Here is a 13,421-nt window from a genome sequence, read left to right as displayed (position 1 = left end):
TTCTAAGGAAGAGAGATTATAACGGACTTGTCTCTGTTTGAATGTCAACCAGACTCATTTTAGTTAGTCTCTCGGTGTTATCAGTGTGTCTGTGGTTTCACTCCGAGCTAGCAATTATAGAACACCAATATTGTTCTCGATTAATCCTCTCTATTTTAACATCAGCAATACTGGGATAAAATACCAACCATCTATGTGTAGTTTTGGAGAATACAGAAGTATGGGTATAATGTTTGTTCGTGTAAATTTCTTGGAAACCCAAGAATTATTACAGGCTTTTAAAGTGTGAGAGATTGAGAGAGAGAGAGAGAGAGAGAGAGAGAAAGACATATTCCATAAGTCATGCCAAACGGTGACGCCATATTCTTATCTAGAAAGCATGCTCAATAAATACTATCGGTGTAGACTGGAATAACTAGACGCTAGAGATTGCCATTCAGTTGAGACTTCTGGCGTATTTCGCCGAAAATAAACGGATTTGAAATGCGCGATAAATACAATCGGTGTAGACTGGAATAACCAGACGCAAGAGATTGCAATTCGATTGAGACTTCTGACGTTTTTCGCCGAACATAACAGATTAGAAATTACAGTAAAAACAGGAACGATTGAATGTATACCAGTTTATATACATTCATATTACATTATTATATGCGTTGCGACCCATTTGTGTCAATTTCTAGGTTCCAAATATTAGCGAGAGAGAGAAATGGGGTTTAACGTCCACTCGACACAAACTAGGTCATTTCGGGACTAACATATGGTTTAATTTTATTTCAATAATTCGCTTGCGCATAGGGGTCTTTAGCAGTGGGAGGAAACCGGAGGACCCGGAGAAACCCCACGAGGTTGGACAGGCGACCTCCAAATTTTAGCTCCTTTAAACCAGGAGGTTGAGAATAACACATGATTCTATTTGATAATCATTGTTTTAAATTATTGTGGCATTACTGGCACAATATAAGCGATTTAACGCCTTTAATATCAGCATTACTACACTGTTCGTTGTAATATCAGTAATGACTGTTCGTTGTAATATCTGTAATGACTGTTCGTTGTAATATCAGTAACAGCAGGGGCGTGTTCGGGATTTGCACAGCGTAATGCCCAGTGGATTACCGGCGAATTTTATGAAATCAGGAATTCTGAGACAATATGTCTCCCATTTAGGTACATACATGTATAGAATTAGAGTGAAGTGATGTATCATGAGGGTTGGATGGCTGAAGGGTTAGCGTTTTATCATAATGTCTGTCATTGAGTCAACTGGCGTGGTTTCGATTCCCCGGTTGTTCGTGACAAGGAGTAGGGTCGCCTGTCCAACCTCGTGGGTTTTCTCCGGTTTCCTCCCACTGCTAAAGCGAATTATTAAAATAAAATTGAACCTTATTTTAGTCCCGAAATGACCTAGTTTGTGTCGAGTGGACGTTAAACCCATTTTTCTCTCTCTCTTAGAGTGGAGCGAGGCCAAACGGGGCAATGTATGTTTGTTCATGCATTTATATTATTTATATAATATAATGTATATTTGTAATGCGTTTAAACATGTATCAAGAGCTAAATCTGCTAATTGCACGTCTTTCTTTACGACTGAAATGTTTTTTAAATTATTAATTAGACATTAATTAACTTATCCATGCCATAATCAACTCTCGAAGCCATCGCTAGCCTGTGATATTTTCTGGATTAGAATCCCAGCTGCTGCTTAACGCTTATTGATAATTAAATAAAAAATGGATAATCGAGACTATGTTTTTATGGTACCGACATTAGTAATGATGATCGAGGCTAGACCCAAAATTCAATCGCTAAAATCTCGGTTCAGAGTGGATCAATTTGACTGAAATTTTCTACAAATTTCCTTTACGTTATCTAGTTTTTAACTATTATAGTGAGAACTGTCAGTTCTTTATCTTATCTTCCATAATGTATCTTTAATAATCCACCCATTTACATATGCTCAAAGTTCAACATTTAAGGAGTCGCTCTGGTTCTCATCTGGATATAAGAGTCTAAACAAATGACGTTTTAGTTGTGACTTAAAAGTTTGAGATTCCAAAGGCGAGGCGCAACAGCAATGGAACTTGTAGCACCAAATTGTTTTAGTTTTGTTTTATGAACAGCAAGTTTATTTTTGTTATGCGCATTTAGAGTACGTTAAGGTTTATAGTTTGTCATAAGTTCAGACAAATATAAGGCAGCGAGATCATTTTGACATTGGTAAGCTGTTGACAGAACTTTCTAATGAATCCGGGGTAAGACAAGCAGCTAGCGAAGAGACTTTAACACCGATAATATGGGTAGATATTTTGAAGTTCTTGTTACAACGATGTCCTGACAGCGATATTCTGAATTCTCTGTAGTTTGGGTGAGTCCGACAAGCCGACTGTTTGCATAATCAATACGGGACATGCATCAGCACCTGTCATGATGTGGTGGCGAATGTCTCTGATGCAACGTTTATGAAGAGCCCCGGGGAAGAACGGTCTAAGTCACTTTTTCAACGAACCCCAGTTAATGGCGCCATCTGGTAGCAAATTGTATACGCTTTCTGTGGAACAATCAATTTTGGGTAAAAACGATCGGCGTCACATCGAACCAAGGCCCTTCTGAAATGTCCTCCCGGACAAATACAAGTCCATCGTATTTATTTGGCCATAATTGGGCCGAAAGTGGAAGTCAGTTGTTGTACTGGTAATTATGATTCGTATTAAACATCATTTTGAAGTTGTAATTAAACCTACTCGTTGTTCTGTTCGCGACAAGCATTCTCTTCCAAAAGTCTGTTTTGCCTTTTATGGGAAAAGACAAAGATGTGCCGTCGATCGTTCTTCCCCTGGACTCTTCCTATGATAGACACATATACGGCACAATTCATCAACGTGTGTTTCCATAGTAAACGTTGGCTCGAGGATAACACCAAGCATGTTCAGTCGATCATTGCGTTGCCGATCTTTGCATTCTTTTCTGATATTTTCCGTAGTTTATTAAAGGTTTCAACTAACATATTTTCAGTTTTTGCATCATTCAGGTTTAGACTGTTGTAAGTCATCCAGTACTTAATGGACTGTGAACATGTTGCTATACGATTTAAGGATTCTTTAATTTGAGTGTGGTTGAAAACTTCAATTAGCTGAGTGTCATCGACGTAGGATAGTAATGCCGGATAAAATGTTGGTCAGTAATTATACCAAGGGATGTAGTGTATACTATAAATAATACAGGACCAAGCACCGAGCCCTGTGGCACCCCACGTGACAATCTGGCATTATCTGATTTGTTTCTTTGTTGATCATTTCGAAGGATAAAGAAGAAATGCATTATGCTCTGTTGAAGCAGAGTTGGGCCCTCGGAGCCCCCGGACACCCCCTGGACACGCATCGGTCTTCCATCGTGCCTTCACCCATTACACTATTGCATATACTGTTTCGTTCTTTCTTGGCGTTTCCCGACGTGGTTTCCACTTGTCAGTGGTGCATGACAGAGGGCCTGATAAGGACAGCTGTCTAGTTGTTCGAATGACACGACAAACCGAGGTCCTGTGTATACATTGGCGTGCACATTAAAGATCCCTTGGCAGTTGGAATTCGATATAAAAGTATGCCATAGTGCCACTGCCCGGGAAATATTCCACTCATATCACACTGGATGACGTAAGTCCGTCTTCATTATCCCAGTTGGAGCAGAACAGTAGGACGTTAAACCCCATTTTATTTCGTGCTTTCTTTGCTTTTGGGCCGGATTCACCAAAGTCTAAAATATTTTAAGATTGCACCGATTGGCTAAGAGGCAAATTTTGTGCTAGGATTTTAACGCCCAACTAATTAAAAGGCTGAATTCTTAAAATATCGTAGTTTAATTCCCGGTTTCACAAAACATCAAAAGGTATGTCATTGAGTCAAGTGGCGTGATTTCGATTCTCCAGTTATACGTCACAAGGTGTAGGGTCGCCTGTCCAACCTCATGGGTTTTCTGAAATAAATTTGGGCCGTATGTTAGTCCCGAAATGACCTAGTTTGTGTTTTGTGTTTCTGGATCAAAGAAATCTCTCACATAAGTCTGAGTAAATTCTCAACTTAAGTCTAAAAATGCATTGTGAAACTGGGGCTTGGTCCGTGACTACACCAGTGGCGATTAGAGACTAAGCAATAAAATTACGAAAAACTTCCTTGGCCATCACTGGGATCGAACTCTTGGTTAGTAGAACCAGGTAATAAACCGTGTATTCAAATCAAATTAAAAGTCAGATAAATAGATAAATCAGATATTAGATATACATTATACAAGAGCTAAATCTGCCTGTTGCTGTGTTGCAGTTCTTTCGTTAGGCCTGAAATGTTTTATAAACTATTAAACTTTTATTAACTTATCCAGGCCATATTCAACTCCCAATCTGCCTGTTGCTGTGTTACAGTTCTTTCTTTGCGCCTGAATTGTTTTATAAACTATTAAACTTTTATTAACTTATCCAGGCCATATTCAACTCCCAATCTGCCTGTTAATGTGTTGCAGTTCTTTCTTTAGGCCTGAATTGTTTTATAAACTATTAAATAGACTTTTATTAACTTATCCAGGCCATAATCAACTCCCAATGGCATCGCTAGCCTTAGATATTTACTGGATTAGAATCCGATCTGCTGCTCAACACTCATTGATGATTAAATAAAAAAATGGATAATCGAGACTATGTTTTGTTTATCGTACCGACTTATCGAAGCTAACGATGATCGATGCTAGACCTTAAAATCAATCTCGAAATTCTCGGTTCAAAGTGGAGCAATTTGACTGAAATTTTCAGCACGTTTTTAACTATTATAGTGAGAACTGTCAGCTCTTTATCTAATCTCCCATAATGTATCTTTAATACAGACCTGGTCGCTATTCCGAAATGTCTGTTTTATTGGCATTCTGTGAACAGTACTTAAACTACTGTAAATAATATATGAATATTTCTATTTTAAAATGGTATATACATTTTACTCTATTCACGATACACGATTTATGATGTTTTATGAGATAAGCACCCATTACCATATCCGCTCATCATAGTATGGCATCTACTAGAATTACCAAGATCCATATCAGAGATACATTACGAGTCTCCTGTTGATCGAAATATAACAAATTGTTGTTTCTATTTTATTTTTTTAAAAAAAGCAAAAAAAAAAAAAAAAAAAAAAAAAAAAAAGCAGTAAGTGTTATTATCTCTTGATTGGCACCATCCAACAACGTTGTTATGTACAAATGGCAATTGATTGATTTGGTTGAGAGAGAGAGAGAGAGAGAGACAGACAGAGAGCACGGAGAAATGCACTTGGTGGGAAGGCAACATAAATAAATTCAATGCAATGCCTACATTCAATGCGTTACTTTTCGTCCCTGACAGCCGCGCTACGTCCCACTCTTATTTCGAATTCATCGGACCTCTGTTTTTTCATACAGTGAGATTTAACGTCCGTCTTTTCTGCAACCCCTAGGGAAATGAAGACGGGCATGCACTATGTTCTCTGTAGGATGTGGGATATTTTGCCAGCCAAGCAGTGTTACGGGTAAATAAATGAAATGCCGGTAATACCACAATTATTCTCACTCCCTGGTTTAAAGGAGCTAGATCCCTAATATTTGGGATCTAGAAATTGACACAAATTATTATAATAATATAATATGAATGTATATAAACTGATCTACATTCAATCGTTTCCGTTTTTACTCTAATTTCAAATCAGTTATGTTCGGTGAAATATGCCAGAAGTCTCAATCGAATGGCAATCTCTAGAGTCTGCATGGTTATTCCAGTCTACACCGATAGTATTTATTGCGGATGCTCACCGTTTGACATGTCTAGCCTTGTTCTTCGAGTCCCTTGTTACAAATGGCGCTGAAACGCATTATGGTACACGATTCGTGTACCCATGGTAAAATGTTTATTTAGTCATAAATATTGGATATTAGGAGTCCATCTTTTCCGGGTAAGATCACAGCATCAATAATTCGTGTTTTTAATGTCGAAGACTTTGGATGATATTGAGAATTAATTAAATACTTTAAATACAGATAGGATCGTTATGGCCGAGTAGTAGGGGAACTGGTATCTCGCTATAATGGCCCTTGGTTCAAATCGTCATGGCCAGAGAAAGGCCTTCGGGATCTGTCAACACCGGTTGTTACTGAGGGTGATGTCTTCGAGTGGTAGGATTGTACTAACAACCGAGCTCCACTTTCATGATAGATGTCTTAGTTGTCAGTCCAAATATATCATCAAACCACACAGTTTGTACGCCCGAAGGAAACGGTATTTGTTGATTCACACGGTTTTTTTTTTTTTGTTTTTACCGCTCTGCTCGTATTTTGTTGTTGTACGTCAGTGGGTGTGAAAAACATTTAAAGATACATTCCCGCGTACAATCTGGGTGATTTAATGGTATATATGGACTAAAAACAAATTCAAACTAATTAATTTGTCATAATTTTGCTTCAATTCCTTCTCAAACATTGTAATTGCGAAGGAATGCCCTGCTATAAAAATTCGATCAAACCAGGTCATGTTTACGTCACGTGACTTACAAGTCAGAGGAGAATTCATTGCATACACAAGACGATGTTGTCTTTCATCGCTTACTGTTTATTACAAATATCGAATCCTAATTAAATTCCCGGATTATCCACTACCCACTTCTTTTTCCGTCATTTTTATCTCAGAAAGTGTTGTACGTCTAACTCTTCATAAAGTTTATCAACTTGTACATCAAGCGCTCAATGTTCGCGTGTGACCTTTGACATCACGCGTGCAAAACCCTTACATTTTTGTCCTGTATACGCTCCATGAGTTTTTTTCGAGGAATCCAGTATTTTTGTAGTAAGATTGGATATCTCTACTTTCCATATACATGTATACCAAAATTGCCATACTTTTATTGGAAATAACCACCCGATAAATACTTTTCTGGGAACCCATCTTTAATACGCGAGACTTACGCCCACTGTCTTGCCACACCTAATAAAATAAATTGAGTTTCGATAACAAATTAATTTAACATAATACTTTAATATGTCTGACGTTTTACCTAAATTTATCTCAATAACAAAACAATATGAAATACTATATTTATATATCTGCCATTATAGAGGTTATATAAATGCAGCAGGAAGGTGGGTGGGATTGGAGGACAACGACCCCAGGCTATCATTTCAGACGGGATTGGTGGGGGTATTGAATTGGGGTACAGGTGAATATGGAAAAGGTAAAATGGTTCAGGTACAAGTTCACCGAAAAGGTAATTATGGAACAGAAGAGAACAGGTAAAAATGACACAGGTAGTTATGGAACTGGTAAACATTACGCAGACATGGTACAGGTAGTTATGGAACAGTTACAAATGGCACAGGTAAAAATGGCACAGGTAGTTATGGAACAAATGGAAATGGTACGGGTAGTTATAGAATAGGTAGAAATGGAACAGTTAAAAATGATGTAGGTAGCCATTGAACAGATAAAACGGTACAGGTAGTTATTGAACAGGTAAAAATTGGTACAGGTAGTTATGGAACAGGTAAAAATAGAACAGGTAAAAATGATACATGTATTTAAAGAACAGTTAGTTATTCGCCAATTTCTAATAACGGATCTACCAGGAAAACTGCTAAGGGCTATGTCATTATTGTCTATTGTCTAAATGGTGGAGGGTTAGGTGGACGAATGATGGAATACATTGCATGCGCTTTAGATCATAAGGTCTGTCATTGAGTCAAGTAGCGTGGTTTAGTTTCCACATTTGTACCCGACAAGGAATGGGTTCTCCTGTCCAACCTCGTGTGACTTTTGCTATAGACCCCAAAGAGCAAGCGAATTATTGAAATAAAACTGTACCAACTGTAAATGTTCTACCCCCCCCCCCGGTTCCCCTCCACTACTAAAGACCCCTACGCGCAAGAGAATAATTGAAATTCAAATAAATAAATTACTATATGTTAACCCCAACGTTAAACCCAGCTCTCTCTCTCCCTCTCTCTCTCTTGTTTATCTTATTATGAACAGTTTATAGTCATTCTTATCATGAACAATGTTGTTTATAGTCATTTTATCATGAACAATGTTGTTTATAGTCATTTTATCATTAACAATGTTGTTTATAGTCATTTTATCATTAACAATGTTGTTTATCTTATTATGAACAATATTGTTTATCTTATCATAAACAATGTTGTTTATCTTATCATAAACAATGTTGTTTATCTTATCATAAACAATGTTGTTTATCTTATCATGAACAGTGTTGTTTATCTTATCATGAACAATGTTGTTTATCTTATCATGAACAATGTTGTTTATCTTATCATGAACAATGTTGTTTATCTTATCATGAACAGTGTTGTTTATCTTATCGTGAACAATGTTGTTTATCTTATTATGAACAATTTTGTTTATCTTATCATGAACAATGTTGTTTATAGTCATCTTAATATAAAAAATGTGTTATATCTTATCAGACTCTCCCCGGTGAATATTCAACAGTGCGGTTGTGGACTATATATTTTAAGTACTTGACATGTACGGAGGTGGTTGTTAGCTTAGAAATTTTGAAGACCGACTGTCGTCAGAAGTATATTAAAGCATGTTTAAAACATGGTACTTAAGCCTCCATTATTGTTTGTAGTTGAATTGGCGACAGTTTGAGCTCTAAGTGGGAGAAGTTATCAGGGCTGATGACATATACCTCTCACGAGACATCGTGTATATTCTACATACATACTGTCAACAACTGTATTTTGTTCTGGAATATTAATTAGTTATAACGAAATATTGATTCGTTATTCAAAATATTGATTTGTTATAACGAAATATTAATATGTTATAACGAAATATTAATTTGTTATAACGAAATATTAATTTGTTATAACGAAAAATTAAATCGTTATAACGAAATCCAAAATCTTATTAAGCTATAACGAAATAGTATATCGTTAATACGAAATCGTATTTCATTAATACGAAATCTTATATAAAAGTATGCCATAGTGCCACTACCCGGGAAAAATTTCACTCATATTACACTGGATGGCGTAAGTCAGTCTTCATTATCCCAGTTGGAGCAGAAAATAGGACGTTAAACCCCATTTCATTTCATGCTTTCTTTGCTTTTGGGCCGGATTCACCAAAGTCTAAAATGTTTTAAGAATGCACCGATTGGCCAAGAGGTAAATTTTGTTCTAGGAATTTGACGCTCAACTAATTAAAAGGCTGAATTCTTAAAATATCGTAGTTTCAAGTCCCGGTTTTACAAAACATTCTCAGACTTAAGTTTAGGCGTTGTATCAAAAGGTCTGTCATTGAGTCAAGTGGCGTGGTTTCGATTCTCCAGTTATACGTGACAAGGTGTAGGGTCGCCTGTCCAACCTCATGGGTTTTCTTCGGGTCCTCCAGTTTCCCCCGAATGCTAAAGACGTCTACGCGCAAGCGAATTATTGAATTAAATGTGAGCCGTATGTTAGTACTGAAATGACCTAGTTTGTGTGGAGTAGACGTTACCCCCCACCCTCTCTCTCTCTCTTTCTGTGTTTCTAGATCAAAGACATCTCTCAAACGTCTGAGTAAATTCTGAGAATGCTTTGTGAAACTGGGGCTTGGTCCGTGACTACACCAGTGGCGATTAGAAACTAAGCTATAAAATTACGAAAAACTTCCTTGGCCATCACTGGGATCGAACTCTTGGTTAGTAGAACCAGGTAATAAACCGTGTATTCAAATCAAATTAAAAGTCAGATAAATAGATAAATCAGATATTAGATATACATTATACAAGAGCTAAATCTGCCTGTTGCTGTGTTGCAGTTCTTTCTTTAGGCCTGAAATGTTTTATAAACTATTAAACTTTTATTAACTTATCCAGGCCATATTCAACTCCCAATCTGCCTGTTGCTGTGTTGCAGTTCTTTCTTTAGGCCTGAAATGTTTTATAAACTATTAAACTTTTATTAACTTATCCAGGCCATATTCAACTCCCAATCTGCCTGTTGCTGTGTTGCAGTTCTTTCTTTGCGCCTGAATTGTTTTATAAACTATTAAACTTTTATTAACTTATCCAGGCCATATTCAACTCCCAATCTGCCTGTTAATGTGTTGCAGTTCTTTCTTTAGGCCTGAATTGTTTTATAAACTATTAAATAGACTTTTATTAACTTATCCAGGCCATAATCAACTCCCGATGGCATCGCTAGCCTACGATATTTAATGGATTAGAATTCGATCTGCTGCTCAACGCTCATTGATGATTAAATCAAAAAAATGGATAATGGGGACTATGTTTTGTTTATCGTACCGACTTATCGAAGCTAACGATGATCGAAGCTAGACCTTAAAATCAATCTCTAATTCTCGGTCCAAAGTGGAGCAATTTGACTGAAATTTTTAGCAAATTCCCTTTACACTATCTAGTTTTTAACTATCAAAGTGAGAACTCTGTTAACTCTTTATCTAATCTCCCATAACGTATCTTTAATACAGACCTGGTCGCTATTCCGAAATGTCTGTTTTATTGGCATTCTGTGAACAGTACTTAAACTACTGTAAATAATATATGAATATTTCTATTTTAAAATGGTATATACATTTTACTCTATTCACGATACACGATTTATGATTTTTTATGAGATAAGCACCCATTACCATATCCGCTCATCATAGTATGGCATCTACTAGAATTACCAAGATCCATATCAGAGATGCATTACGAGTCTCCTGTTGATCGAAATATAACAAATTGTTGTTTCTATTTTATTTTTTTTAAAAAAAGCAAAAAAGAAAAAAAAGTAGTAAGTGTTATTATCTCTTGATTGGCACCATCCAACAAAGTTGTTATGTACAAATGGTAATTGATTGATTTGGTTGAGAGAGAGAGAGAGAGAGAGAGAGAGAGAGAGCACGGAGAAATGCACTTGGTGGGAAGGCAACATAAATAAATTCAATGCCTACATTCAATGCGTTACTTTACGTCTCTGACAGCCGCGCTACGTCCCACTCTTATTTCGAATTCTTACTGTCAAGGGTTCGTTAATGTACATACACACATGTTCATCGGACCTCTGGTTTTTCATACAGTGAGATTTAACGTCGGTCTTTCCTGCAACCCCTGGGGAAATGAAGACGGGCATTCACTATGTACTTCGTAGGATATGGGATATTTTGCCAGCTCAGCAGTGTTACGGGTAAATAAATGAAATGCCGGTAATGCCACAATCATTTTAAACGCACTCATTATCAAATAGAACCGTGCGTTATTCTCGCCCCCCCCCCCGGCTTAAAGGAGCTAGATCCCTAATATTTGGAACCTATAAATTGACACAAATTATTATAGTAATATAAACTGATCTACATTCAATCGTTTCCGCTTTTACTCTAATTTCAAATCAGTTATGTTCGGGGAATTATGACAAAAGTCTCATTCGAATGACAATCGCTAGCGTCTAGTTATTCCAGTCTAAACCGATAGTATTTATTGCGGATGCTCACCATTTGATATGGCTTGTGGAATATGTCTAGCTTCATTCTTCGAGTCCCTTGTTACAAATGGCGCTGAAACGCATTATGGTACACGATCCGTGTACCAATGGTAAAATGTTTATTTAGTCTTAAATATTGGATATCAGAAGTCCATCTTTTCCTGGTAAGATCACAACATCAATAATTCGTGTTTTCAATGTTGAAGACTTTGGATGCTATCGAGACTTAATTAACTACTTTAAATACAGTTAGGGTCGTTATGGTCGAGTAGTAGGGGAACCGGTATTTCGCTAGAATGGCCAGGGGTTCGAATCGTCATGGCCTGAGAAAGGCCGTCGGGGTCTGTCAACCCCGGTTGTTACTGAGGGTGATGTCATCGAGTGCTAGGATTGTACTAACAACCGAGCCCCACTTTCATGATAGATGAATTAATTGTCAGTCCAAACATATCATCAAACCACACAGTTTGTACGCCGGAAGGAAACGGTATATGTTGATTCACACAGTCTTTTTTTTGTTTTTACCGCTCTGCTCGTATTTTGTTGCAGTAGGTCCGTGGGTGTGAAAAACATTTAATACGCGACACTTAATACGCGACGCCCACTGTCTTACCAAATTTAATAAAAAAAATAACTGAGTCTCGATAACAAATTAATTTAACATACTACTTTTAATATGTCTGCCGTTTTACCTTTATTTGTCTCAAATAACAAACTGATATGAAATAATACCTTTATATAACTGCAATTATACAGGTTATATAAATGCAGCAGGAAGGTGGGGGGATATCCAATTGGGGCTCAGGTAATTATGGAAAGGGTAAAAAGGTACAGGTACAAGTTCGCCAAAAAGGTAGTTCTGGCACAGAAGGGAACAGGTAAACATGGCACAGGTAGTTATGGAACTGGTAAACATGGCACAGGTAGTTTTGGAAAGGGTAAACATGGTACAGGTAGTTATGCAACAAATAGGAATGGTGCAGGTAGTTATGAAACAGAATAAATGGTACAGGTAGTTTTAGAATAAGTACAAATGATGTAGGTAGCCATTAAGCAGATAAAATGATACAGGTAGTTATTGAACAGGTAAAAATTGGTACAGGTAGTTATGGAATAGGTAGAAATAGAACAGGTAAAATGATAATGTAGTTAGGGAACAAGTAGTTATTTGCCAATTTCTAATAATTTCTAATCTACCAGGAAAACTGCCATTATTGTCTAAATGGTGGAGGGTTAGCAGGTGGACGAATGATCGAATACATGCACTTTAGATCTCACGGCCAGCCATTGAGTCAAGTATCTTGAACAGTGTTGTTTATAGTCATCTTAATATGAACAATGTTGTTATATCTTATGAACAATGTTGTTTATAGTCATCTTATCATGAACAATGTTGTTTATAGTCATCTTAATATAAACAATGTGTTATATCTTATCAGACTCTCCCCGGTGTATATTCAACAGTGCGTGTGTGGACTATATATTTTAAGTACCTGGCATGTACGGAGGTGGTTGTTAGCTTAGAAATGTTGAAGTCTCACTGTCGTCATATTCAAAACATGGTACTTAAGCCTCCATAACGAATATTATTGTTTGTAGTTGAATTGGCGACAGATTTAGCTGTATAAGTGGGAGAAGTTATCAGTTATGACATATACCCTCTCACGAGACATCGTGTTAATCCATACATACTGTCAACAACTGTATTTTGTTGATGAACTAATGAGAGAGAGAGAGAGAGAGAGGGAGAGAGAGAGGGGGGTAGCGTCTACTAGACACAAACTAGGTCATTGCGGGACTAACATCTTCATTTTTTATTTCAATAAATGGCTTGTGCTTAGGGGTCTTTAGCAGTGGCGCATCCTTAGTAAGACCGAGTCGCATCGTTCCGTTCTACGCCACTAACCCCTGGGTCGCTTTACAGA

This window comes from Patella vulgata, chromosome 4 (assembly GCF_932274485.2).
Source record: "Patella vulgata chromosome 4, xgPatVulg1.2, whole genome shotgun sequence".
NCBI classification, from domain to species: Eukaryota; Metazoa; Mollusca; class Gastropoda; family Patellidae; genus Patella; species Patella vulgata.
The sequence above is the reverse complement of the archived record's forward strand: the minus strand, read 5'-3'. Positions refer to the sequence as shown.